Genomic DNA, 22,623 nt, shown 5'->3' with positions numbered 1-22,623 from the left:
TGGCAGCTAATGAGGAAAAAAGGGGAAATCTTCAAAGACTCAGCTTATATGCACAGAAAAGTTTACGTAAATAACAAAAACTTGTTATAGTAAGACTTGAAGATATCAATATTTTGTTTTGGTTTCAGACGTAAAATGTCAAAGTGTGACATCAATAATGTTCTGACGATGAGGATAATACATCGGAGGTGTTGGAAATCTTCATCGAACTGTCTAACAGACTCTTGTTTGTCGAAGCTTCCCACCCACTATTGAATGAAACCCACCACAGAGAGCACATTGTGCTGAAGCAGCTTTAACCCCGACTGGCTCTTAAATGTGTTTTTATCTTAAAGGAGAAAATCAATCTCCATGCGTATATACATATATTAAAACTACAGATGGACAGCAGGCAATTAATTCCCGTCGTCGCCGTATGAGTGGATGCATACACAGCATGAGTGGGCTGGATGCTCATGACACAGAGAGTCTCTGTTGTCTGATTAAAAGCAATCAAAACACGTCCATTGTGTTTTAATCCCTCTAAAAAGGAGGATAACATGCACTGACAGGAGCCAGAGAGAGCTGAGGGGAGTTCCTATAGTTGTTAAAGAATGATGGAAATAAGACAAACACCGTCTCAATGTACATTATTTAAATGGCATGTGACATTCAGCAGACCCGACGAAGTCCATTCTTTATGAAAAACATCTCATTATAAAGTAAAATAGAGCAAATGTGGGATGCTTTAAATCTCTCCTATAGTTATAATCCAACTTTGTCTCTGTAACGTTGAGTTTAAATTCTGCTCATTTGTTTCCCTTCCTACATTCTCCAGTTAAACTTAATGAGAAAACAACATATTTAAAGGAGTCAGGGTTACAATGTCGAAACACAACAACAACATGACATGACAGAGATTTATTTTAAATTAAATTATAGAAAAACAACCATGTACTAAAACCAGTACAGCTACATCTCTACTGCTAATTCAGTATTTGACCTCACTCAGGTCTCGCCTCTTTGTTTACTGTCACGTTTGGACATGCATGAAAAAAAACAGAAACCCGGGCTATCGGTCAGGCAGGTCATATCTAGTTTAGACAAGGGCCATTAGGATGGTGCCTTTAAGAGCTTCAAGAAGAGCATAATGATACGAGCTGCATGATATTTGAAGAACTGACATAGGAATGGGACATAGGGTGTCTTTCTGCTGTTCTTCAGATTTTACACAAAGCATGTGTTTTCAACGTTTTCCCAGCTGAACACAAAAAGGCGCTTTTTTAACCACTAATATGACACCGACTATTCTGAGGGTACCTGAGTTAGCTGCATCAAACATGTTGTTTAAGCATGGCCACCTGGGCCTCCATCAAACAGGTAAGATGTGCACATACTCAGTGAGAAATGAGATCTTCTTCAAATATAATCAAACGATTTATTCAGACTTTTGGGACGTGTTTATTGCTTAAGCTCATGGTGCGATTTATTGTGCAGCCCTTACAATGATGTCAAGAGACTGGGCATACAAAAGCCTCTCAGAGTCCTCTCTCTCTCTTCAAAAACTAAATTTCTCTGTTTATTATATAAACTATCAGTAAACTGAAGAGGAGGAATACTTCTTTTTGACTCTATGTGGAACAAGCAGAGTGTCAATGTGTTGTAAACTTGTTCACGTACTGTATGCCCTAACGGGTCTTACAATCTGAATAAAGTGCCATTAACAAAAAACTAGAAACTACTGTGCAGGCATTTACTTTAGATCAAGTCTTTCTTGGCCAATGGGGCAACTAAATCTTATTTAGAAAAGTTTAATCCTGGGTACATGGATGTGTGTAACTATATTTGATACTTGCTAAACACAATGAGCACTGGGAGTGAAAAAGACAAACTAATACTTAGGCTTAGCTGTGCACTGCTGCAGGTCAAAGATTTGGCTCTAAGGTTTGAAGTTAACTTCTTAGTAATTCTTTAAATACAGATGGCATTACAAAAGCATCAAAAGGATCAATTCAACCATGCCTTCAAAATGATTAAACTAGCAATACGTTCCAATGCTTTGCTTATGAAACACAAATAGTAGCTAGAGACAAACACTGTGAAATGTTCAGGTTTTTATTCTTTAGCAGCCAACTTCAGCCAGTTTTCTAAGTATTTGAAGAGATCAACTCAATTTCAAGACTCAAGACTTTAGAACCATCAAAAGTTATTTTAAGCTGAAATCACACAGGATCTCAGATTTGACCGACTAACATTATTTTTATTTCCAGTCGTCTCAAAGCATTAAATGAGCCTCAACAAAACTCCTTTCTTGTAAAACCTTTAAAGACCAATTTGAGCAAACTGCTTCACGACCAAGACTTTCAAAGGACCAGCTTAAAGACCACCGTTATGTATGTTCAGATACTTCTAACACACATTGTTGTTTCAGCAACAAGCCTTTAAAAAGACAAACATGATGTCACTGTTTGAAGCTTCTGATCAGTAAGAAAGTGTTTCAAATACTCACTGCAGGAGCTGGAGAGAGAGACGTATTCATGATGGAAGATAAGACTCAAAACTCATTTCCTGACCGAGCTCAGACCACAGGGGGTTTGTGTGTTTGTCTGTGTGTGTGCTTATGTGTGTGCTAGTGGGTGGGCTGCACTTGTGTACATGGAGATGACCCTAACTACCACCTCGCCACTGACCAGCGTGGATGAGCGGAGAGAGAGAGAGAGAGAGAGAGAGAGAGAGATAGAGAGCGAGCGAGAGCGAGGGGGGGGGGGGGGGGGGGGAGAGAGAGAGGGAGACAGAGTTTGTTAGTTAATATCCAGCCAGAGTTTGTGACGCTCTCTGGGCTTGATTGATCAGTTTACTCAACCCCTTATTTGTGTGTTTGTGTGTGTGTGTGTGTGTGTGTGTGTGTGTGTGTGTGTGTGTGTGTGTGTGTGTGTGTGTGTGTGTGTGTGTGTGTGTGTGAAACAATGAAAGAGAAAAAATGCTATGAAGGTCTTAGACATCTACATTGCTCTTATTTGTTTTGTCTTAAAAAAGTTAGGAGTTCATATTAAAACTGAAATAAAAATGTAGGCCTACAGTCCATCAGCGCATCAGGCTGTCTGGAGTTTTCAGTTTGATCCAGCAGAAGGCGCTCTCGCTGTAACTTGACCATAGCATGCACTCTTGACCCCAGTTATTGAAGACAGTAATGCAACGGGGGGGCGAGATTGGGAGATGCAACGTTTAATGAGGGAGAATTCTCTCTCTGCAGGCAGCAGCTCACTGCTTTGGTGGAGTGACATATGGTCATTACACAACCCACAACTCTCCATGCTGGCTCGCACTATATTTAGGTACCATGCAGGAACCACTGGGTGCGCTGAACCTGTGTTCTCGTAAGCAGGTGATATTGTAAATAAAAGAGAAAGCTGCACTTGATCCCATTCTAGTTGATAGAAATTGTGTTTCTGGTGAATAATGTGAAAAAACAAGTCAGGCTGTTGGTTTAAGGCTCATTGTTGCTACGGTAAAATTAAGTATTTCAAATTAGGGGGTTGAATGTGTTTTAGAAATAACTTCAAACAAATTTAGAACATAATGTTCTAAATTTGTTTGAAGTTATTTTGTTAAAAAGTGAAAGCCCTGGTTTGAGTCAGTCGTGTATTGAAAGGGAAAATTATTCATAAAAATAATTACCATCAATATATCAGATGATGATTAAGGGCATTGTTTTCTCAAAATCCATGGCACAGTATTACAACATTTGTTTATTAGCGTATTAATATCTAAATTCTTTTACTGTCCTTATACAAACTATCAGAAAAGAAAACATGTGCAGTTCAGTTAGAAGAAAGCCAAAGGAAAAAGTAAACCATGAGGTTATGTTAGATCACGAGGTAGCAGTCCCAACACCCCCACCAAACACAGATTCCCACCCCAGGGTGTGTCTGGGTGGAGCCTGATGACTGTGGCAGGACGCCAAGTCAGGCACACCTTGATAAGCAGGCAGGTATGAGGAGGGTGGGGGTGGAGGAAGTGTAGGAAAGTTAAAGTAAGCTCCACAATAAGATGGAGAAAAATGAGCCGATGTGGAGTCCTGCCTGTAAAATAATCTGAAAGAACACAAGTTACAAATCTGACATAAAAAAAAAAACTATAACTCTTCCTTAAAGCTGACTAAATGACAGATTTTCACAATAAAGTCAATCTTATCAACAATCTACTCCAGTTAAAGTTAGATTACACTGATAAGAGTTTTGTCCCCTCTGGAAACTCCGGCAGCGGCTCAGAGGAGCGCCCCATCCTTTTCACTTGAGGCGCTGCAGACTCTCCCTGTTTGTACAAATAATATTATGCAGTCAGGTGAGGTAGCTTCTCTGCCTGCACCCGCACAGGAAGTTATGAATCATGAGTCACTTCTGTCTGTGCTCTGTATGATTGTTTAACTGTTCACCTAGAGGTGCGAGAGTGTTTGTGAAACAAGAACTTTTTAAGATACTTTTCCGTCTTCTTACCAGGTAATCTGTCTCCCAATGCATGACAATAAACTCAGCTTTTCACACACATGTCATGTATGATGCCAAACTTCCACAACTTGTGGAGTCACTTCAGTAACAGGCTAAAGTTTAAACCTTTGACAATTTATGACACATCAGTCTACAAGTTTGCAATGAAAACCAAAATTTCGGCCAAATTAAGCACACGTCCACACCAGCTCTCTTTAAAAAAAAAAAAACCTGTCAAGTTATTTAACCCATCTGCTTTTGTGCTTTATTTACACCACTTAACTTGAACACCTTTGATCCAAACAGACGCTGTGTTGAGCAAAGTTTTTCTGAAGTCTGAACAGTTTTTGCAGTTTTTCTGTATTTCTCAAAGCTTGCTCCTCCTCCTCAAACACCAGGCCTTACTGCTGAATTACACCCGATACACATTCGGTCCACTTAGCGAAGCTTTAGTCAATGTGTGTGCTTCCTCTGGCTCAGCTCTGCAGCAGATACACACAAGGCTTCTATTTCTGCCGGATGCCGGAGCTGCGATCATCAATTTGCCACAGAGCAGGTGAAGCGGGACAGGAAGTCAGACTTCTGCTCATGCTGCATAAAAGTTATAATCATCTCATTAATGATCTAACGTATTCATTTTTCTCATCAATGTTTTTAAATCCCAATTTATCCTTTTGTTTAAGTTATAACCTTTCCACGTCTTTGAAAAATTATTAAAAGTTCACTCAAATGTCCATCAGCATCTCTGCAGGTCAGATGAAGACTTGAGCTTGTTTAGTGCTTTTCTAGTCTTCTGACTACTGAAAGCGCTTTTAAACCAACACATTCCTGATGGTAGAGGCTGCTATGTAAAGTGACCATCAGAAGTATCCCATTCATACGCCGCTGATGAAGCTTAACTTGGGGTTAAGTGTCCTGCCCAAGGACACATCGGACATGTGGCTGCAGGAGCTGGGGATTTAACCCCCCCGACCTTCCAGACGAGAGATGACCGGCTCCACCAACTGATCCACAGCCGCTGATTACTATCCTCCAAATGAATATGAACAAGTTTTCTGTTGCATTGAATTTGGTCTGAAAAACACTATTGATTCCTGTAAACTGAACCAGTTGTTATTTTCTGCAAATTAAAAACTAAAATAAAAACTAAAATGAAAGTGGGGAAAATTGTTGTATACAGTGAGATGAAAATGTTGATTTTACTCAAACTATTTTACTTTTTGGGAGCTGCATATTTGTTTACATCAATGTAGACCTGTATTCCCTGATAAAGAAAAGTCTAAATGATCTAAATAATATTCTTAAAGACAACTAAACCGAGTAAATAACGACCAAACAATCATGGAAATTTGATGTCGTTCTAGAAGTGAATTAAAAAAAAAAATCATGGTCTGTGACTTTGAAGCTGATAAAAGGTCAGAGGTCAGAAGCTTGTGGACCTGCACGGTCATGATTATGGCACATGTCATTACTCAGCAAACAAATCTGTGAGTGGTGAAATACAGCAGAGGACTGTCCTACCCAGCATGCTTTGCTCATGACTCACAGCTGTGGTATGTCACCTTGTGTGTTGGTGCACTTTGAACCAGCAGCAGCAGCTTTAAACAAGGGAGTGAACAGAAGGAGACGCCCTGCAGGCTCATTTACTGACCAGGAATGTTTCCTCATCATGGAAACGACTTTAACTCCTTCTCTGTGCTCACTAACACCGGGAGAAATAACTGTGAAATTCAAGTCAACTACTGTATGATTACGATACATTATTTCAACTTAAACTCAATACTTTCTTTAAAGAATTCAAATGAAAGGGGGGTAGATCTTCTTCCGCACTCGTCCTCATGCAAAACAGAGGGGAGTACTCAAGAATTGTCTGCTTGTATGACAGAACGATTTGTGAGTTGAATTGATCTCTGCCTCTGATTTGTAGCATCCTACAAATTGAAATGCAAAGAAGACATTAAAGGCCTGTTGCACAAGAGAAAATACCAGGCTAAAAGAACAAGACCAATGATTTCTACTTTTCCCAGTTTGTTACACCCCCCCAAAAAAGTATTTCTCTAACTGATGAAATAGATGTTTTGTAAATCCCAGTGTGGTAACACATAGACTATGAATACACACACATACGCACAAACAGGATCCTGAACATGCACTTACAGGGAGAGATGTCAGAGTGTGGGGGCTGCATGTGGATGAGCACCCCAAGTGGTTGGTGCCTTGCTTGAGGGCACCTCAGCAATGTCCAGGAAGTGAACTGGCACCTCGTTATCAACCAACCTGGAATCCCATTGGATTTAAATTGTGGTTGATTCAGCCTCTCTGCTAACTGCTTTTCAGGAAACTCCCTTAACTCTTATCCTTCACACTGGGATACCTGTAGATACCTGGGGCATGTTTTTTATTCAGTCATTACATTTTCTCACAACTTTTTAAATACATGAATGTCCTAATGACTCTGTTTTGATTCATGCAGATGATTTCTTTTGATTTCTGAAAGAATCAAAAGCCCTCGAACACGCCTAAGCAATTATAATGGATTTGGTCTCTCAGTCAATGTCGCAGCTTATCTCCGAGGTATTTGATTGGGTCATTGTCATGACTAAACAGGAAAGACTTAAACTATTGACTAAATTGCAATTGAACATTTTAGCATTAAGGCTTCTCCTATAGAAACTAAAAGGGACAGAACATGAATGCCTGCCGTGTACATTAAACCTCTTTTGTAGGTCTAATCTGATCTGCATTGTGCAGTGTGCTGTACCAGTGGCATGCTGCTCTGTCTCTCTATAAAAACACACTAACAGTAGAACCAGTTTGTCTGAACTGTATGCGGTGAACAAGCAGCATATCACCTCTCCTGTGTTTGCTCTGTGCCTGTTCTCTCCTCCTCTGTTAATTGAAGCAGAGCTGAACCTGTTCCTCGGTATTACACAACAATCACACAAGTTTTAGATCACATCAATCTCACCTGCTGCACTATCATTATCTGGGTGAAACAGAACAAAAACAACCAGTTTCTCAGTTTCTTCACTCACAAAGAAAAGGGGTTCAGTTTTCTACATCACGCTCTTTTTTTCTACACAACTTAGTAAACTCTCTGCTGTTTTCAAAGTGAAGAATTTGAGCGTCTAGAGGCTGAAATAGTAAGAGTATACTAATTTGTGCTCCATAATAAAAGTTACATAGAGTAAAACTGAAAAAATGTCTTTGTAATTGAGGGGTTCTCCAGATATAGATGGTAAACTGTGCTCTCAACAGACTTGATTACTACATAACCCATAATGTGCAGAGCTGTAAAATGACGTGACATGTTCTGAAAACATCACTTTGTACCTCTTGTACCCTGTATACACTAGACTGATTAATGGCATGTTTTCACAGGTAATACCACAGGTTATTTTAGATTTGGCACATCTCTGCCAACACCACCCAACTACACACACACACACACACACACACACACACACACACACACACACACACACACACACACACACACACACACACACACACACACACACACACACACACACACACACACACACACACACACACACACACACACACACACACACACACACACACACACACACACACACACACACACACACACACACACACACACACACACACACACACACACACACACACACACACACACACACACACACACACACACACACACACACACACACACACACGTGCAGTGAAGGCTTACTTAAAATGAGCTCCTCCCAAAGACTCGCCCCAACAGAGCAGGTAGACATAAAGAGAACCAAACGTGCAGGGGGAGTTAGATTCAAGCAGACAGTCAGGTACACCAGTTGCAGAGCTGCATGTTCATGGACAACACTGAGCCATGCATGATACTGAATGCACGACTTGTTGCACCACAAAGAGAGGATTGTGTATTTGCCCAAAAGTAGAAATAGTTTGCTATGTCAAGTTAGGACTTTTCCCTGCCTGTACGATAAGGTAGAAGTAGCATGACTTTGCACAATAAGGAATGCTTGATACTAAACTCCAATCAGAAAGACATTAAAATAAAATACTTGCTTTTTCAAAAGGCCTGCTTTAATGTAGAGTGGCAGACAAGGGCCACTGACCTGCAAAAGCTGAAACGAGGAGAAACAAGCAGCTAATGCAGAAATAGACAGAAAATGATAGAAATTCCAAAATGATTGCTATGACTGACATGTGCAGCAAATGAGGGAAACAGGCTGCAAAAAGCTAAAATAACTGCATTGGTATCAAAAGTAGAAAAATGTGCAGAGTAGGATGACTTTCAAACTCTTCACTTTCTTGTCTCTTTCTTCACTTCCATAACTAGAACATCGTCAAAAACAACAACAACAACATCTCCTCTCCAAGCAGTAGCAGCTCCCAACCAGCACCCACCACGCCTGCACCCACTCGGCCCTCCGACGAGGCTTAATGAGTAATAAGCACCGGGTGACCACAGTGTTGGAGTCCAGCCAATTTTCCCAGATGCCAAATTGAAGCCTGGAGGTACTGCATAATGCAAAACAACACTCATTAAAACTTGGAGGGGGAAAAAAAACACAAGGAGCTATAAAATGCAAAAATGCAAGATGCATTTCAGGAAAAAGCGTGATGGCAGTTTTTAAATGACTGAGATGAATAATTAGGACTCTCAGGCGTCCATTAAAAGGAGAAATTACAAGATGTAGAAAATGAGCTTGAAAACACGACATGACCCTAAAACCGAAGCCGATCGGCCTGAACATTATGATAAACTGGAAAGTGTTTGCTCTGGAACGGCTCATGAAATGAGACAGGTCAAAAAATGTGAAAAATGATACATACATAAACATCTTTCGACGCTTCCTGATGAGTTCAGTGAGTTTGCAGTTATTAGTCAGGAGTACGGGTACAAGTTTTCTACAAGTTTTGGAAAATAAGTTACATAAAAACAAGTCAAAATGTGGTGGTAAAGTGTGCAATCTCTTCCAAATCCCATGAATGTTTGTTCGTACCAATACAAAGAGGAACATCCATCAAGAAGAGGTTTTCTGATAATGTGCTGCAATATGCACAACAAAAGCTTATGGAAAGGGGGAAAAACCCTGAAATGAATGAACTTTGTCTCCCTACAGGATACATTACGACCAGGTTACTGCCAGTTATGGTTATACTCGACTCTTATCGTATCATATAGCGAGTTATCCTGTGATTCACGCCCCTTATCTACATGATGGCTTACTTAAAAAAATGTATGTACCAGTTGAGTTATTTGTGGAAATTTGATTAAAAAAAATGAAGGCAATGTAGGATGAAAAAAAGAAACAAAGAAGTAGATGCAAATAAACCAAGTTTTTGGACAAAGAAGATGTTGAGTGCTTTTGCTTCCACAGTGGTCATGTTTGTTTTTTTAGTGTCGAGGTGAATCACTGATATTCTTCTTTAAATCTAATCTTTCCATTGTCTCCACTCTTATGGCCTGGATTCTTCAATTCAAATCACCTGTGCGGGCTACGTGAAGCAGAATAAATCAGTAAAGTTCAATGCATTCCAGGAGTAACTTCATGTAGTCATGCTTCTGCTTCTGATTTAGAACAGGACACATTGTACTTCCACTACAGCTTTCATGTGTGTTTGAGTGTTCTCTCGATGATGTTTTACTTTAACTATGTGCCAAAATGTTTTAAGCAAATATCCTGTTTATATGTAACCTGTCGATTTAAACAACCACAGAAACGTCTTTACACTGAGCCACGTTTGGTGGCTGAAGAGGAGTTTTATAATCCCAACGATGGCGGTGGCCATATTTAAAATGTTGTCTCAACCTCCTTTGTTCAACCAAGTTACAAGCAAAGAGGTGACGCTGACGCAGGCCTTAAGCCTCCTGGCAAACAGCTACAACGCCCCTCTTATCCTTCATAAAAATCAAAACAAATTAATTACAAAATAAGTCATCCCCTGTACAGTGTGTGCTGATAAAAACTTTAACTACTCCGACCCAAATCGTTTTGGGACCAAACTGAAGACATGCTTATTTCTGCTGTAAATATGGGAATTTTAATGCGGGTGTGTATGTGACTTCCTGGGCTTTTTGAGCCAGCCTCAAGTGGACAAGAGATGAACTGCAGGTTTCTTTTAGACTTCTGGATTGGCTTCATTTTTTAACATCAGAGGTTGCCGCTTGGTTGCACCAATAAAATCTAACACAGTAACAGAAACAATGTGAAGTGCAAAAATCAATACAGAGGTTGAAATAATCTATAAAAAGGAAGACATTCTCCTTGTCCTTACATCAAAAAAATGTATCAATTATTACCAACATGGGCTAAATGTATGTAGGAGTACTAAGAGTAAGATTAAGTTTTGTGGAGGGCAGGACCGTTTACCAGATTAGATAACGACACACCAACATCCTCGCTCTGTGCCAGTATTGAAACTGATACTGTATATAAATTATATAACAGCAGACAGTTAAACACAGTCAAACAACGAGTCATTAGCACACAGACACAAGGTTGGAAATGTTCGGAAGTATACGATGTTACCATTCCAATTGACTGAATTACGTTTGTGAGTGTTAGCTTACCTTCAAGGCTCACACCCTCATTCCTCACATACCTGACGTCTACATCCACCTTCACACTTTGCCATGAGTCACTGCTGAGTGTGTCAGTGTGAAATCAAGGCACACTCATTTAGGATGTAATGTGCTGTCGATTTTTTTATGCCCTCTGTAATAAAATCGACATGTGCTAAGCTAGCTTACAGATCCTCCCTACATGATGTGACCCGTGTTAGCCTTTAGATGAATTAGAGCAGACTAACATAACACTTAAGTCTACTGGTGAGTGACAGACGTGTTCATGCTGACACCTTTATGTTCAAGATGTTAAGCGACAACAGACACACTGCTAACTATTATGTGCAGTATAAAACAATCAGCAATTCTCTGATTGAAGACGTATATGAGAACATGAATTCTAGACTGGCATTTTTCTAGTTTAGTTTTAAACTTTACAGTCTTAATTGCTCGTTTTAAAGCATTTGTTTTGTAAGTTATGCTCCAATAAACAAATAAATGAGTTAATGATGCAGGTTGGGATTAAAGATGATCTACTGTGTCCAGTTACAGTAAAATACTGTACAAATAAGGACACTATAAAACACACAAAGAGGCTTTTTCATCAGGACTTTTCCTGATACATGAATTCCATTGGGTTAATGATTGATGGGTCCCAAATGCCACCTCGGGGTGTTCCTCATACCAGACACTTTGACATCTGAATGATAATAGAAATGAATGTGACACATAATAGAGGTCTTGTTCAGTAAAGCAGCAGAAGTTACTAAATCAGTTTTATACAAAGTCATAAAGAACATTCACTGCCTTCTTTTTCTTCATCTTTGTCGCTCAATACTTTCTCATCTGGCTTCTTCTGAAGTATTTGGATCTTTGACTGAATTCATCTGTATTTTATGTGCTACTTCGATGCATCTGTTATTTTATTTGTTGACTGAGGTTTGGAGTTTGTGAAGCACTTTGTGACAGCAGTCTTGAACGGGGCTATCTAAAACCCTACCTCCATCTTCAACCTCAAAGAATGGTAGACACAGTTTACACAGTTATTACTGATTAAAGATTGTGTATAATTTCATTTAAGTGTCTTATTATGTTGTGTTTGTTAATAAAAGTCTCCCTAAGAGTAATAGTCTCTGTGAACACAACCTTAAACCTCATTTTGAAAAAGGAAGTTAGAGCATGTAATTATTTTTTTGTCCATTACTGAGCCAAACCAACAAGCAGATCTGATAGCTTTTAAAGTACAGGTATGTATTGTTTGTCTCGGTTGGATGTGTGTGATCACTTCTGCAAACAGAAAAGGAACAGAGTGAAGCAAATGAAGACAAACACAGACATACCTTTCTTTTTTTAAAACATCCAGACAGCTGACAGACTGACAACACCCTGAACAAAAAACTCATCACACAGCAATGGAAGATAAGAACACTTCAACACACACTCAGTATTTGTGACATTTAGTTGAACTGTGCACAGTTTAGGTCCCCTGAAGGAATGACAGCTTGTCTACTCTGGAAATCTTACATTCAAAAGTAAAAGTGCTGATTCAGATTTAGCCTACCACAAACAAGCAGTGCTTTCTTCTCTTGTGTGAAAGTCATAAAATGATGAAATATGGAATCCTGTCGCTGGGCATGACTGTGTTTTTTTGTTGTCATTAAGCACAAATTTCAAATAATGTATTTCAATTGTTAGTCATTTTTAAGCCTGCAAACCGAAGGCCATTATTAAGGCACCTTTCTTCTTCCTCCAGTTGGCGCTTATGGGCAAACGATTTGTCAAACAAACACAGGACTTATAGGGCATGAACCCACTGACAGCTCAACAAAATTCACTAATACCAAGTGACAAGGACCTTGTGGAGGAGGCTTGTGGCTCCACTTTTTAACACTTTTTATCCCTCGTCATGTCATAATCAGTGGCTACTGGTGCATTATTCTCCAGGAGTGGTGCCACTTCTCACAGAGGGACTGTTATGTACATCTTACTTTGCTAGCTTAATGCTATCACCATAGTAACAAATGTTGCCATTAGCAGGCTGACAGAATTAGCATCAAGATCGCAGTAATTTTAACTTAAGAAAAAGTCTATTTTACTTCTACTTGAGTTTGCTAGTAGATTTTATAATTGGCACAGTAAAACACAGATCCACTGGGCTGACATGATAACCCATACGCATGTGTAAACGCGTTGGTTTTTAGCTGCTTTTTGAAAGACTCAACAGAGACAAAAGAGCATAACGAGATGGGCAGGGAATTCCAAAGGATTCATGCTATAGCCTCAAACGCACGATCAACACAGGTCTTAAACTGTGTCTGTGGGACAGACATCAAGTGTAGGGTGTTGGACATTACCTGACCTTCAGGAAAGAGATGTTAAGTTCCTTAGCATCTCTAGTACGGTCAGTAATTATTTTTGACCAATGACGCAGTCATGTCAGCTGTCGTGATAAAATGACCAGCAAGGCTAGGCTGATGAAAGTTCAGGCGAATTGGCCTCATGCAGAGAGTTCACACCAACATACAGAAGGTTAAGTCAAGTGTGAGCCCAAAAGAAAAGTAGAGTAATTTAATGAACATAATTTACATTTACAACAAACATAGATTTAGAGCTTGCTCTCATTCAAATGGCAGCTATATTTTATACTTTATTTGGTTCAGGAATGGATCATGGTCTGGACTTAAATAATGAGTCAATGTTAACTTCTTTTCTCACAAAGGACAACAACAGCTGAAAAAGAAAAGGCTTCCCCTTAAGGGTGACAGGCAAGAGTTTCAAGCAAACCAACCAAATCTAACGTGGTTGTGACTGTTGGCATGAACATTTCTCAATGAATGCTGACTAATGTGAAAAAAGGGAAACCTGTTTCTATGATTCTTAATGTTGTATTTTCAATGCATGTGAGGTATATGACAAGATCAGGTTAATGAAGACTTTGCGTATATGCACCTCCCTGTACGTCACCTTACTGGAAGGAAGATGGGGCAAGTCACAACCTTCCACCACAGTTTCAACATCAGGTGTATTTGTACTAAAGCCAAGCCTTAGAGCATCAGTCAGATTTTATGACATAGCTAAACGCTAAGGTAATGGAGGTTTCGATCAATGGGAGTACACACACACACACACACACACACACACACACACACACACACACACACACACTCTGAGAACAATGACCTCATCTATCATTTTTATAGCTCATTAAAGTCTCCGTCTCACCCACACACACAGAAACACAAACTAAAACAGATTCATACTGATCCTTTAAGACCCTGGATGACATAGCCTTGACACAGCCTCATTCCAGTCTGTGTCATCCTGTGTGAGGTACAGTCCTGGATGATTTACATCTAAAACGTGAGGTATGACAGATTGTGAGCTGTACAGTTAGTCCTCAGCCCTCATCATTAAAACAAAGTCTTCGGTAACAATGATGACTTAGCAGAATTGTGTTACTCTTTTCTTTGAGCTTTAAAGGGATGACGTTTTTTTTAGTTTGACGACTTTTTCAGCTCATTCAGTTTTGCTATACCAGGTTGGTGGCCCAGGTTTCTAATCCGCCCTGTGGCTCCTTTCCCTCTTGTCATTCCACACTCTTTCTCTCCCGTATTTCTTTCTCTATCCACTGTCCCATCTCTAAAGAAAGGCAGAGGCGCTGCTTGTCTACAGGCAAGGCAGGCAACTGCTTGGGGCCCCAGGCCACTTAGGGCCACCCCTGAGGGCTGTAAGACTTTAAACCACAGCAGTAGCTCAAAATGCGCAAATTTTGCAATGATGGTAGGAAACCTCCCTCATGGGGCCCCATCTGACAGCACTCACTCTCATTGCCCTGCATAGCATATCATGTATTAGTCTTGTGAAAACCGAAAATCACTGAAAGAGGAAGAGAATCTTGACCCTGCTAGATATAAAAGTGGTTGGAGAGGCCCTTAATTAATATTTGCCTATAGGGCCTCAGCAGAGTCTAGAATCACCACTGAATAAAGGCACCCCCCCACCCCAAAGGTTTCCAAATCACTCAACACACAGACCGATTCCTACAATAAAACATGAACATATGAAACAGCCGCATTGACGAAAGATTGAAGGCTAAAAAGATAATATCTTTTAAACTTTTAGTCAACGTTTCCAGTTAGGCCTCGCAGCTAGATAGTTAGCAGCTAGCAGTTAGCTAGCCAGTTACAATATATGTTGCCCTGTGAGAAGCCGCTGTCATTAAGCCTCATATTCTCTCAAGTATTGTATCAAAAAAGTCCTGGATAAATAATAGTGCTGAAACTACTGAGTGACAGAAACACAGTGGATGGGTGTGTGCTGAGCACTGTGGGACAGAGCAGTTTTCTGGTTGGTCTGGTTGGTTAACTGGGTCGGAGTCAAGGGAAAGAATGTCCTCCCATTAAAACACATTAAAGGCAGAGCCAGAAAGTGAAAACAAGGCAGTGTGAGAGACACGGGGGAGCTGTTTGAAGGTTATCTGATTTGAAAAAGTGACAGGAGCAAATATTTCAAGGACCAAAGTAAAATGAAAGGGGGTGTGAGGTTTCTACAGGAAGAAGGTGAGAGTGACGAGAAGACGAACAAAAGAGAAAGAGAGGTATGAGGAAATAAAAAAATATGGAATGAGTAATTATCCACAAATACAATAAAGTGAAAACATGCACTGGCAAGACATTTGTACAAAAAAATAAAAAACAATCAAGCTCTGGCATGCAAATCCTCCATGACCGCTGTCGAGTTCAGGCATTATTTGATGTTGAAGGGAGATAAGTAAAAGATGAAAGTAAAAGGAGGGAGGAGAAAGAAAAAATGGAAAAGAGGAGTCATGATAGAACACAAGTAGAAGAGTGAAAGTGGGAAAGACTGAGGAAGACAAAAGCAGATCTCTAAATGTGAACCCCAAAGACAAGGAAAATAAAGAAAAAAGAGCCATGAGGCAAAGAGACAGATGCTGACAAACGGTTTTAAGTCAGAGTTTCAGCATTCCTCGTCCTGGAAAACACTTAAACATGCATGACTGCCTCCTCTGTTAGCTTTAGCATTCATTGAGACAACAGCATCACAACACAGTGTAGGACTGCAGAGCTCAGGACAACAGCACACATGAAGTCTGTCCACAAGGGAATTGAACTCTTTCAAAATAAAGCATCTGAAGCAGATAAAAAGGGCGAGGGTCATTTTTGCTGCTAGCAAACTACATGAGGCTACTGTAGTTTTCTCTTGGATTAAGGGGTGATCACTCCTAAACAGATGTACATGTCCAAAGTATCTTTCTGTTTGGGGCCAGCCTTTAAGTAAGCAGTAATGATAGAAGCTTTCTTCTGGGGGTGCAGGTGGACTTGTGGTTATTGCACGTGCTCCTTGTACAGAGGCTAAAGTCCTTGAGCATCCCGGCTTCAAATCTTAACTGTAGTTCATTTGAAGCATGTCTCTCTCTCCCCCGGTTTCAGACTTTATCCACTGTTCAATCTCTAAATGAAGGCAAAACAAACAAATAAACCTTGAAAACAAAAAGAAGCATTCTTCTGCTAAAAGGGCCTTGGCGAAATTCTTTGAGCTGGCAGCACCCACAGCCTCAGTTAGAGCTTCTCATCAACACTCATGTTGCTAGGTTACGGAAGTTACCTTCTGCTCCCCTGGTAGTGACCATTAGGTTTAAATACTTCCATATGCTCACTTCTTTCCTTTATTCAAGGGAATATCAACAGGCAGGCACTGTTATAGAGCACATTTCGTGCCACATCCATGTGATGTGGTACTGTTGGCTGACATTCACCCGCTTTCAGATCCAATTTAAAGACAGTACTGACATGCAAAAACAAGAGAAAAGATGTGCATGTGCAGGAAGTTATGTGTCATATTTTGAGCCTATTTCACAATCTGCCTTAAGTCTGGGATTCTTTCACCAAACAGCTGCCAAACTTTCTGTTTCTCCCAACACGTGGGGGCTAAAATCTTGCCAAGGTTAAAGGTCCATACATATAACTATTCTCTCGTCTGGCAGTGTTTTTGATACCATTGTTGTTATTAATTAACTAATGAGTGACACTGTGGCTCCACATGGAGCTGTTGTCTGAGACATTCCCGGCCTCCACCCATCTGACATAAAGATAACGTCTCCTTTGTGCAGCTGTCTTATCAGAGCACAGTGCAGAGTACAGTCAAACTCGCCCTTTGACAGCACAGAGAGGTACTCTGAAGCACCAACACAACATGTTTCATCACATGGACAAACATGGGAGTCTCCCTTTAATTACTCACACTGATTTTCTGTTTCTGTTTCCGATTTAGTTTTAATCTGAAGTAATGATGGAATCAACTGCACCAAGAGAACCAACATATGACCAGATGACATAAGTCATATTTTTATCTCATTCATGGCATGTTATTTTGTTTATATTCCTTACATTCAAGCCGTGACTGATGGTAAAACATGTCTTTCAAAACACAATAAAACAGTCTCTACTCCTTTCGGAGAGCTTCTTAGGAGATATTCCAGTTCTCCCTAAAAGTGTTTCATGGGTTTAAGGTCATGCTAGTCAAATTCCTCCAAACTGGACTTGGAAAACCTCATCTTTATGGACCTGCACGGCTTTGAGCACAGGTGCAAACAGGAAACAGATTCCCTTGACTCATGCACCACAGAGGCAGACACATTCTTGTCAGACATATCACTGTATGCTTCAGCATTAATGTTTAGCCCTCATTAGAACTAAGAAGTGAAGAGTATAAATAGACTGTCCTCAGAGGCCCACAGGCAGCACTATTCTTTTACTTTTGGTTCATACAGTCTTCACCTTTACTTTCTTTTTGTGATTTTTACAACGCTAGTATTCTGATGAATCACTTTTTGTTTAGTTATTGTATTAAACAATAGGTTACACCTGGAAGTCGTTCTGACTCTCTTTGTAAAGTTTAAGCTGGGTGTACACTTCACGATTTCAGCCCGATTTAGACCTGATTTTGACTAATTTTCAAGTCAGGCCTAATTTCAGCCCGATTGTTTGTCGCAGCAGTGCAGTGCACAGGTGGCCCATCCTGATCAGCTACTCCCGAACAGTTTGATGGTTTAAGACTGCACACACTTCAGACAGTAAGAGCAGAGCCACGAGTCGATTCTAAAGCTACTTTTCCCCGACTGTGCCTGCTCATACTGGCAAACGAAAGCACCATGGAAACAGCAAAGGAAACTTTTAATAACATTGTCTATCCCCCGTCCTGATATCACTCGTACAGTTTGAGCTCTCAGGACGTGTCGAACAATCGTCCTGTCAAGTGTGAGTACATAAATCGTGAGCTTCAGTCGTGGGTTGTAAACGATTTTGTAGTACAGTGTGTGCTGACAATGAACCACAAAGTTTGTACCATTGCACAGTATACGCAAGGCATTAGGATTCAGAGACTTCAGGAAGATATACTTCCACACTGATTGGGACTTTAGGGCTAAACAGTATGTCTGTGTTTCTCAATTCATTTTTAGAATTACTTTATTAAAATAATTCTAAAAAAAATATGCTTTTTGTCCACACTGAGGTTGGATGAGGTGACCAGGAAATTTCAATTTGTTGCTTAACGCTGGGCTGTAACAGTTCTGGCTCAGTGTAATATGTGGAAAGAGACAGCATGTAACCTCTAACATCTACACACACACACACTGAAACACAAAGTCATTCAAATCTATATTTTTTAATCACATTAAGTGATACCTTTTGGATTTACAATCTGAGTTTCTTCAGGATTTACAACTGTCTCGTTCTAGTGGACTGTGTATGAAAAACGTAATATTCATATCTAACAATATGAAGCAACAGTTATGTACTACGGGCTTGGATGAACTTTCTTCTCAGCTGACTTTGATAGTTCTGGTCTGAAGTAGATTCTGTGATTTTAAAGTTGACCTGCTGATGTCTACTCAGCCGCTGTCCCTCCGAAAAACACTAAACACATTACTTTTGACCAAAATCAGCTTCATTCAAACTCCAGGAAACTTCATTGAAGTTATTGGATGCGGAACGACACCTCTCCGGCCAGGACTGACCCGGAGTCAATGACAACAACAGCCGTGAAAGCAACGCAGCAGTCTGGTTAAAATCTAACAAGAGTTCAGGTGAATCATCAGCTTCTTACCTATCAATGCTCCCTCCGTGGTGCTCTGCTGTAGACTGACAGCCTGGAGTTTCTGTCTGACAAAAGTTTGCCTTGTGGGTGTGTCCGGGGCAACACCTGCAGCGCATCAGAGCCCTGCGTAATCGGCTGGTTGTCGCTTTACCTGTTCGCTTGCTCCGCCCGTGGAGAGTGATTGACAGCAAGATAGGGAGGAGAGAGAAAGTTTAAGGAGGCATGTGAACTCCTCTCTCTCTCTCTCACCATTTTTGGAGATGCAGTGCACCATCTCTCACCAAAATGCAACTATTGAAACTATTTCAGGAATGTTCGCCTCCCCTCTGGCATATTAGTTTCCTTGTTCTGCTCTCTAATTTCCATGATGAGTTTTACTGACTAACTGGAGCATAAAAGCTGATTCATTATCTGGTAGCTTGTCATCTTGTTTTCTTTTAATGTTTTTTGTTTTTTATTTTTCCCTCAGATATTTTGCAAAATTGCAAAGAAAATACGAGTTGGATTGTTTTCCCATCATAAATGATAATTCGTAATTTCACTTCAAGGACTGTCAGCAATACTTTGTTTCATAACTAATTATATTCAAGCCCCAGATCATCTTTGTTCTCAGTCCTATAATTAGCTGATAAATCCTGAATCTGTTTTTGAATTATTTTTTCAATCATTTTTAGTGTTTATGAATGTGGGGACAAAAAGGGACTCTGACTCTGTTTTTATACATTGCTCTCTGATAAAGAAGGGCATGTCCACATGTAGACCCCAAAGTGTGCTTGAACTCCTGACCATTAAAATTGCTCTCTTGGCTTGTGTTTATTGTAGGAGACTTATAAGAAGTTGAATAAAAGCTTCATTATTTCATTTTAAAATATATATATATATATTTGGGCTTTCTGTGCCTTTATTGGAGAGATAGGACAGTGGTTAGAGATAGAAATCAAGGAGAGAGACTAGGGACTGACATGCGGGAAAAGAGCCACAGGCCGGACCCGAAACCTGGGCCGCCCACGTTGAGGACCATAGCCTCCACACAGCGCACTAACCTCTGCGCCACTGCGCCACTGTGCCACCAGCGCCCCAAGCTTCACTATTTCTTACCATAAAAGGACTGCTTGAGTTCACCTTGCAACGTTTGTTATTCCTTAAAATCGTGTTGGTGTTGTTTAGCATTTTTGTGGTTTAGGATGTAGCCTACTTGCCAGAGTCTTGTGACGCATCTAGGTGTGTCTGCAAATGAATGAATAAGAACAACCAAAACAAAAGAAAAGTACGGTTTTCAGAATATTTAAAATAAATATTACAAATGTTGGGCTTGGAAAGTAGGATAAAGAGAGATACAGGAAGAAAGAGAAGAAGAGCTCAGAGGTCAAGTTAATGAATCTTCAATCTTCAATCTTGAATATACCTCTCTTGAATAGTGACATTTCCTTTCCCTAAATGAAGTGGTGTATTTGCCCTTTAAAAACAAAGAGAAGTGAGTTTAATGACAACATCCAATTTGTGGTTTCTTTACCGTCTTACAGCATGAAGTATTCAAGCTTTAACTAGTGTGTCATGTCACTGCTATGCAAAGGTGTGCAGAGTAACTTCCTTTATAAAAATAAACTCATTTGTAAGCAGTAGGCAGATAACACAAGTGTAAGAGAACAAAGAGTGCTGAAATAAATATGATAACTAACTAAGTTGTTTTACAAGTAGTGTGTGTAAAGTGTAGATGATATTTTCAAGGTAAAATGTGTTTTTTTTTATGCTATACTCAAAACAATTATATGATCTCATTTGCAGGTACTAGGAAGTACAAGAGAGATCACAATATACCAGAACTGTCATCGGCTGCAACATCTTCAATTTATTCATCAAGCTTACATTAAACTCAAGTCTGTTACAATGCAGACTTTTAGAAGAAAGACATTGTTTCCAAAAATAATACAGGCTGTGTTATTTTCCTAAAGGATTCTGAACACATTTACTGCAAATCTTTCAAATCTTTGCAATTGTTCTGCTCAGAAATATCTCATTACACTTATTAGACTCATCTGGTGAATTTGTACATCCACCTGACAAGTCCAGATAAACTTTTTATTCCAAGACGTCAAAAGTTAAAATAAGGTCTGAATTACTGAAATAGTTCAAATATTATCTGCCAGTGTACCTGTTAAGTTTCTTTAAACAGGACATAATTTTTTAAATAAGACATTGCAACTTCTTTCATTATACTAAATTACAGTTTGCTCGCTGCATTGGGTATATTAACTTGTAAAAAGGCCTTTTTTGTGCTTTTATGTCTTGTAAAAATATGCTTATATAGTATTAAAGAGCGCTAACTAGACTACAATTTGTAGGTTTGAGGGGCTCTTTAGATTAGGATACAACCAGTCAGAGAAAAAAACAACAACTCCTTGAAAGACATTTTAAGGTCCCCATGACCATGCTGGGAAAATGAAGGCATTTTAATTGTTGAAAATATATTCTTTTTCATAAATAAAATGTTTATCTGGACTGTTCAGGTTAGTGTGGCTTATATTAAAAGTAATGAGATCTTTCTGACTTGAACTTTGAAGATTTTAGTTTGTGCATCGTACTCCTAAACTTGGTAAAAGTGAGGGAAGCATTGCTGAGCTATCACACAGGAGCATCCCCAGCAGACTGAACACACACTGATGCAGCGTCACACTTGCACACACACACACACACACACACACACACACACACACACACACACACACACACACACACACACATACACATACAGCTTACTGTTGAGGTTTTGAATTCTCCTGTAAGAGGACCGACTGTTGTAAACAGCTGCTGGTTGCTATAGGTGTCTGACTGCATGCTAAACTGCTTTGTGTTGGGTAACATTGACAACCACACCTCACATTCCTCTGTGCTGGAGCTCAGAACACACCCATTGAGCTGGTTATAGCCTACTATGGACTCCAGCGCAAACACATGCATACATGAATCCTAATGGCGCTCACTGATATCCTCTTTGTATTTTTTGTTGCAGTGTGAAAAGCCGTTTGTGGAAAGACTTTAATAAATACATTTGAATATTATGATGTTTCTCTATCTGAAAGTGTCAGAATGGGGTCGCAGGAAGGTTATTCTCACCTGAAGAAGATTATGGAAGATCTTTTTCTCTAGCTAAGCTGATAAAGGTGAAGCGAGTGGAACTTTATAATTTAAAAATCAATACACACAACCTCTTGTGAGTAGCAGTAACATTTCACTCTCTAAAAATATATATCCAAAATTTAAAATGACCTGTGTCTGACCACGCCCCCTCTCTGGATGGGCTTGGGTGGCTCGGGCTTTCTCGCTCCATGTCCTATTGTTTACGTTGAGAAGGCAGACTCAGAGGGCAGAACAAACACCTAGCTGTGGGAGTGTCACCCATCTGGGGGAGGGGCTACTGCCCTTTGTGATGTCATGAAGGGAAAATCTCCAAACGGCCTGTTTGAGCACACATTTTCT

At 39.9% G+C, this 22,623-nt stretch overlaps 2 protein-coding genes across 5 annotated transcripts in view; one reads left to right on the top strand and one right to left on the bottom strand.

Moving 5' to 3' along the window:
- LOC132991892 (cingulin-like protein 1) overlaps positions 1–19,279 on the bottom strand; it is a 54,924-nt gene extending 35,645 nt beyond the window's left edge. For 3 of the 4 annotated variants that reach the window (XM_061060847.1, XM_061060849.1, XM_061060848.1), the window contains exon 1: positions 19,156–19,279. The gene's annotated coding sequence lies outside the window, so the exon portion shown is untranslated. The remainder of the gene's footprint in view (positions 1–19,155) is intronic. The other variant, XM_061060850.1, reaches the window with a different exon arrangement.
- Positions 1–22,623, top strand: part of rab27b (RAB27B, member RAS oncogene family) — a 160,239-nt gene that overhangs the window by 92,917 nt on the left and 44,699 nt on the right. The gene's annotated exons all lie outside the window — the stretch shown is intronic.

Source organism: Labrus mixtus, chromosome 17 (assembly GCF_963584025.1).
Source record: "Labrus mixtus chromosome 17, fLabMix1.1, whole genome shotgun sequence".
Classification (NCBI taxonomy): domain Eukaryota; kingdom Metazoa; phylum Chordata; class Actinopteri; order Labriformes; family Labridae; genus Labrus; species Labrus mixtus.
This window is presented reverse-complemented; position numbering and strand designations above follow the sequence as displayed.